This window comes from Cupressus sempervirens, chromosome 10 (genome assembly GCF_028749045.1).
Source record: "Cupressus sempervirens isolate cs-2001-9-10 chromosome 10, ASM2874904v1, whole genome shotgun sequence".
Lineage (NCBI taxonomy): Eukaryota > Viridiplantae > Streptophyta > Pinopsida > Cupressales > Cupressaceae > Cupressus > Cupressus sempervirens.
This window is the reverse complement of record NC_143127.1, coordinates 831447994-831455519: the sequence shown is the minus strand read 5'-3', so window position 1 is coordinate 831455519 and position 7526 is coordinate 831447994. Positions and strand designations below refer to the sequence as shown.

Below are 7526 nucleotides of genomic sequence, written 5' to 3'. Positions count from 1 at the left end.
TTGGATTCTGACCCTTTCTTGATTGAACTTTTAATTAGAAGTACGAAATTTTCCCATTTGAAAATGGTTAATTTTTCCCTGCAACAAAAAGGAAATTATCCTTTAGATTTATATTTTTAAACTTCTATCACCGATAATACAATATTTAAATATAATAGTATTATAATTCTTTTTTTTTAATATTATAAAACTTTGTACTCACTCCTTAAATAGCGATGACATAAATGCTTCCTTTTTTTTTACACAAAATTTTTAAAAATCTAGCGGCTATCTATTTAATGTTGTATAAATAAAATCTTTAAGCACAAATGAAGAGAAGACTAGAAATCCTAGAAAGCCAATCTAGTGGCTGATGTCCTTGCTGACACACAAGACTATGAATCCGCTACGCTTTTCTAATGGATGCAGCTATCCTCCATACAAAATGCATCGTTGACTAAATTTTGAAAATTCAAAACACAATAATTTTTTTTTAAAATTTCAACATTTGTTCTTCATATCTGTATATTTTGTAATCGAAAATAACAATTTTTTTGGAAAAAATAATTATATTTTTAAGAATCTGACAAAAAAAAAAAACAAATTTGACTTTTTCTTGTCTTTAGTACATTTTCAGATTAGCCAGCATTTTATTATCAGTGTTGTTAAATGCCTACGTGATCCATCAAAGCACTTAACCAACTATACCCTGTTAAAACTCCATAGAAATTTCGAGACCAGTACGATGACGAAAATAATTATCCAAAGCGATAGGAATCACGATGTGCATCGAGCTCCTCCACAACACCAAGAAAGGAAGCCAACCTCTTTGCTTTGTAAACCTCCCTCTTCCAACCCCTCTCCGCCATCTTCTCCGCCTCTCTCACTGCCGCCTCCAACATCTTCGTCAGGTCCTCGCAAACACCGTCCAACATTCCTCTCTCCAACCCCACCTGAGCGCTCACTTTACGCGCTCCCAACACCACATCGCGCAGGGCGGCAGGATGCAACTTGCTTCGAATGAGGGCCATCAGACTCCGTGAAAGATGCATCCCGTAATCTAGCTCGCTCATGTACAACACAGATCGCCCCTCTGTCATGAAACGGTAGACGTGCGCCAACGCCACAATCAGCCCTACAGCCACCGCGTGCCCGTCAATGGCCGCCACGGTCGGAACGCCAAGTCTCATGAAGGCCACCAACATGTTCTCGAATTTCTCCCTAATAATGTCAAGGCAGTCGCCAGGGCTCTCTGCAATCCATCGCAGGTCAAGGTCATTGGAGAAATATTTTCCTATGTTACTTGTTACCAGGGCTGCTGCATCCGTGGATTGCTCCACTTCTTTAAGGGCCTCGCATATGGCATCAATCATGGTGGGATTGAATCTGTGGTCGTCATCTCCAAGCAACGTAAGGACGAAAACCTTCCCTCGCTTCTCCAGGCTGCACATCGTCTCTGCCTCCACTCCTTCTTAAAATACTCAACCAATAAAAATAGCATGAAAGGGCTACTATAATTTCACTCTGTTTCTCTCTGAAATTGTGAAGAGATTGGGCATGAACCGTTGTGTTTAATAGAGGAGGCCAAATAGTTCATCCCTCCATTTGTGGGGTCCTGCATCCTCCAACGCTGGGAGGTTGACCTAACGATTTAGGTTTGATGGTTGGCCAATTATCTTGACGTATTGTTGGTCAAAAAAAAGACTTGTTCGGAGGCACTACGTCAAGTTTGGATTGCATATTTCATGTTGGAAAACATTATTGCATTCATTTAAGGTCCACTAGTAATCAGACAGGGCGTAGCTGCAGCGACGACTTTTATTTATTAATCGCTTATCCTGATCAGTTTTTGTGTTCTTTGGTCAAGCTTATGCAAACAAGAAATTTACTTCCTGACAGTAGCCCATGTGCAGCGCTGTTTTTATTTACAAAAAGAACTTTATCTATGTTTTCAAGAGTAGTGAATCACGAAAGCGTCTACCCAGCCAACAGATTGGCTATTAAATTATTATTTTAATATTAATTTAAAATTATAAATTCATTTTTTTAAAAAATTTTAATAATTAATAAATTAAAATATTCAACCATTATGTCCGCTGCATAGCCAATTCGGTGAGTCACTACAGATATTATATGTGTGTCTTTGGACAAATTGGCAAGTCAGCAGCAGCTTTATTTCCTTTGTGAAAAAAGCAACCATAGCTCTAATTATATAAGTTTTTTTATGTATGTTTTTTAAAAAGAAATCTGTGTTAGAGGAAATGGATGACATGCTTTTTAATTTAAGTCTGTGATGAGCTGGACCCTATATTTCAGTTGTCTTTTAAATCCCTGCTTTGTCTTTCATGTCATACAAATAGCATTATCTAACTAGCAATCACACCTTAGTGTGCAATAGTTACGCCATAAAGTCATGGAAGGTTAAGTAAATATTTGTCATTTTTCCCATTTCTCCCTCCCATACTTTCTATATCTCCTTGTTTCTTTCTTTCATCATGCACATACTATAGAAATGATACGGATCCTAAAGCATAATATAAGTGTGCATTGACACATTGATTATAGAATAATAATTCTATGTTGTATTATAAGTAAATATTCTATTGTACATTATCATAAATTAAATATGCAAAAACTATAGGGTAAACACTTTTGCATTAGAAAGTAAGATCATTTATTTTTAAAAGCATAGTGCCAACTATAAATATTATTAATGTTTTATGATTGGCATAGCTAGATGAAACCATGAATATGTGCAAAGCCTCAATGTTTCCATTCATACTTGGGAGTTTATATTTTATTTAGAAACTATAACGAGCTAAAATAATACTTCAAAGTGGGAGTCATGTAGAATTTTTTTCTTAACAATAACTAAAGTGATATTGATCAGGGAAAATAAAGTAATACGCAATTTTATTAGTTGAAAAATAAAAAATAATTTCTTTAAAATTAACAAATGATAACTTATTAATCAAGTTCATATTAATACCTTAACTAAAATTAAATATTTTTAATACTCTACATACATTAGAAATAAAACTTTTATGAATCTCCATAATTTGAAATTACATTTTATTTCACTTAACAAAGTTATAATCATATTCTCATGATTCTATTAAATAAATTATGTTTTAAATATTCATATCACATTTTGAGCATCACTCACAATTCTACCACATTACACTCCAATTTGACATAATTATAAGTCACTGCATTCTCATTTCAGATAATTTAAACCCATCACATTCTCATGCCGCATATTTTCCAACTTTTATTTCTCTTATTACATTATATATCTATTGGACATAATTGTATCATCAGAGATGAATCCACTAAATATAGAGAAAGCATGCAAATCATGAACAAGAATAGAAGTTGTCCACAAATTACTACAGTCTATTACAATAAAGTCTACACTAACAAATATAAGTGATTGTCTGCCATATTACATACCCATCTCTAGCTTATTATATACCAATTACTCCCAAAAGAACAACCCATCTCAGCTTTTTAGGATGTTCAAAGATATATTCAACAATGTCAAGCAAGAAATCATCCTGAATGTAGCTCAAAATATTAGACACGAGGCCATCAATTTCATAGTTAGATGACATTAGACGCTCCTCAATGCTCCTTACAATATCGGGCAGGAGATAATCCTTAATGCGCCTTATAATAGCAAACTATCGCTCCTCAGTTTCATTGTCATCTGACAGGAGATGCTCTGAAATATCAGCACTTTTTATAAACTCAAAACAAAGAAAAAAAAATGAACTTCTTCAATTGTCTATTATTGATTCTTTAAAATTAAGTTTGGAAAAACAAATCAATTTGAATTAGTTATTCACTCACTCTGAAGAATTCAAAGCTGCGAGACCTACACCTCAAAAAATTTCAAAAGTGAAAGTGTGTTTAGAAAAAAAGTGAAAGTGAAAGTGTGCTTAGACAAAAATAAAATCGCCTGATTCCGCTTCATGGATCATACCTCCGAAATGTATCTTTACATGTCCACCGAGAGCCTGATAACTCGAGAAGACTATGTTGCAACTAGGGCAAGGACATTGCAATTCATGAGCCATTCTGTGCTTTTCAAGAATAGAACAAAACAAAACAAAAGTCCTTAAGTTCGCAAGTATGTACCAAAATAGAGGTACTACTTTTCAAGAATAGAAAAGAAAAAAATAGAAGTCCTTAAGTTAGCAAGTATGTACCAAAACACAAGTACTTATAACCCCATGCTAGTCATCCCACGGTGTAAAGCTGCTTAGAAGCATGGACGACCATCAAAAGTATCCCAGCCATCAAAATGTTATCCTTCTTTTCACTAATGAATTGACCGCTGAACTTAGAAAGATATTTTTCCTATAAAGCTAGCCATCTACTTAAGCTTAGAGTAGTTATAAGGAAACAATATTGTATCGGCTACCATTGGGTTATTCGCATGGCCCCTCCATGTCTTTTGTTGAAAAAATATGAAACAATGAATAAGCAATCCGACAGTGCACAAGACTTCCATGGTCATCAAGGCATCATCTATGTTTTAAACCATTGGATTGATATTCCAACTTCTCAATCTCATATAGGGAACGCCTACGGTGTAATTAAACACAGAAATAGTTTTTTCTTTTGCAGTTAGTTCTGAATTAGGTTATCTATAGTGCATTCATAGTTGGTGAAACGTGGGAATAGTGAGTGATACATGTTTTTCCTTAGTGTAAGGAAAAGTAAGAGAGAGTCTACCAGAAGCAGTTTAATGGTTGATAAGTGGAAATATTTATGACATAAAATTAAATTGTGATATTATTATTCAATTTGTGAGTTAAATTTATTGATTTATGTTTTTTTTTTAATGAAAATGAATACCGAAACATCATACACTTAGTGCTGATTCCTAAGCTAAAAGTGCTAAATAGTCAAAGTTGACAATTTTTTTCCAACCTTAATTTACTCCTTAGTGTGTGATGTTTAAGGCTCTCCAAATGAATGGAATACTTTTTATTCATTATATTTAGGTGATGCTTATCGAAATGATAAATCAAGACTTTCTTGAGGTCACCCATCAAAATACTACTCTAGCTCAAACACACTTAACTATGGAGTTTTCTCCAATGCTAAGCCCACATTACTTGCAACCTCAATTACAGAACCTTTAACAAGTGTTGTGTCTAATGAATCATTCATTATAAAGCCCTTAAGTTTTATGATTCATAATATTATGATTACGAGTTCTTACTAGTTTTATTTTATTGAATTAATCCAGTTTGTTATGTCACATTGTCTTGCTTTGTAATTATTTGTATTTTATGAGAAATATTGTAAGAGTTATACTTGGGAAAAATAGTTTTATAGTTTATTTCATATATTGTAAGTTATGAAATGATACTTCATTTATTTTTCTATTTTTTGGGGTTTTCTTGATATACAATTTAAGTGCTTATATATTTGCTTTCATCATACATAATTATTGCAAATTTGATGGGATATTTTACATGCATAAAATTCAAAAGGTGGTCATTTTGAATTAATTTCCACTACATATTCTACATTGTCATTTTACTTAGTGACTTTAACTACGGTGTTGGAGATTTGAGTATGGTGGAGATTTTTTATCTATGTGATGACAAAGTTGTGTTTTCATTGATGTTAACATACTATTGTTGTTGCAGATAGTGTATTGTGTTTGTTAAATTTGAAAATTTTATGATGTTTAGATGATATATTGAAGATCAAACTTTTTTCTTGTTGGAATTTTTGATATGTACATTGATGATTAGAGTTCACTTACATAGTTTTTCATGGTTGTTTGAATGAGCTATTATTGATTTACTAGTTGTTGGTGCTACAATGTTCTTGGTTTAGTGGCTAAGTATTTGTTTTGGTGCAAATTGGATTTGATTTTTAAGAGTGTCAAGTTGCTGTTTGAATTGGGAGTTATCATTGTGTCCTTAGCTAGTGGTATTCATGATTAAGAATATGAAAAACTATCTTTTGTTATGACAAAGTTTGGTATTTCAATATTCATGTTGATTAGTATTGAAGATGAGTTTATATTTTGAGTTGGAGATGATGTGAATGTTTTGAACTATATTCATACTAATTATTATTGTTTGGTAGTGTTATTATTATTTTGTAAGTTCATATTGATTAAATAGATAAGACTTGTTGATTCGGTTGTATGTAGGCATCTCTTTATTCAAGTTCTAATAATCTTGGTGACATAATGTTTTGTGATTCATTATATGAATCTAGAGATGTTTTTATATATTTGAGGTTTTCAATTTGGGTCCTATGTAATCCATGGTTCACTTGATTTGGATCATATTTTAGATTGAGTATATTGTTTACATCTTTTATTGAAATAGTTCTTGACTTCCTAGCTAGTGTCTAGCCCTTGTAATGTGTATAAATGAGAGATCATTTTGTAATTGTGATGAGAATGAATTTAAGAGAGATGGTGGGAATATAGAGTGTACTTCATTGGAACTTTATTGATAAACCTATTCATAGGTAATACGTAAGTTTGGATTGCATATTTCATGTTAGAAAATATTATTGCATTCATTCAACGTCCACTAGTAATCGGACAGGGTGTATCTTCACCAAAAACATTTTTGTCAGACTTGAATTGAATGTCTGATATGAATCACTTATCCATATTAGTTTTTGTTTTCTTTTTTTAGACTTTTATAAACAATAAATTTATTGTCTAGTAGTAGCCCATGTGCAACCCTTTTTTATTTACCAATAAAAAAATTAATTTATCTTTTCAAAGAGTAGTGATATTATATTTGTGTATTTGGGCAACTTATGATGTCAACATTTTTAAAGTTAATCTAGAAGTTGGCTATGCAACTTCCTGCTTGATATGGCCTACAACTCTAGTTCATGTATAGTTATCAGGGGGATGGATTCCCCCACTATTTCTCCCTCTGTCGAAGCTGGTACATGTGTTCCTGGATCTTGAACTAGTCATTTCCACTAAATCTGAGAATGCTTGAGTGTTGCATTCAGTGGTGAATCTTGGTTTGATGGAACCATGTGATGTTCTTGATGATTGCGCATATTTGGGCCTCCACTCTCTGAGGGTCCCATGATGGTTATGGTTGAGACTGATATCCCAAAGTCAAATTGGCTAAGGGTTATCGTTGGATTCAAGATCATTATAGATTCTAGAGAGGAACCCACATTTTCCTGAGGGGCTAGAAGACCAAGATCTCACTCTCAGACTTTGTGGTTGATTCAATTTCCTTGAGACTATCCTTTTGTCTTGTTGGAAAGTTTGTCTCATTCCAACCTATGATGGACATGGTGAAAAAATGGTGCTCCACTATGTGGAAAGTCTTTGGATAAGTGATTTTTTTTTAATGGCAAGCACCCTTTTCCTATTTAGTTTCACTATTGAAACAAATTGTGAGTTAGTCATGGCAGGTTCCTAGCACTTTGGTAGACATTTGTTGATCTTTTCCAAATGGAAACCACGTTTTATCTCGAGCTTGACCTCTACAGATCTGCACTAGTTTGGATACAATTATCTAGACCCCCCTTGG

The 7526-nt window shown here is 33.3% G+C and overlaps 1 pseudogene; it reads right to left on the bottom strand.

Moving 5' to 3' along the window:
• Positions 1 to 569: 569 nt before the first annotated feature.
• On the bottom strand, positions 570 to 1509 carry LOC149536550 (enoyl-CoA delta isomerase 2, peroxisomal pseudogene; annotated as a pseudogene).
• Positions 1510 to 7526: the final 6017 nt, after the last annotated feature.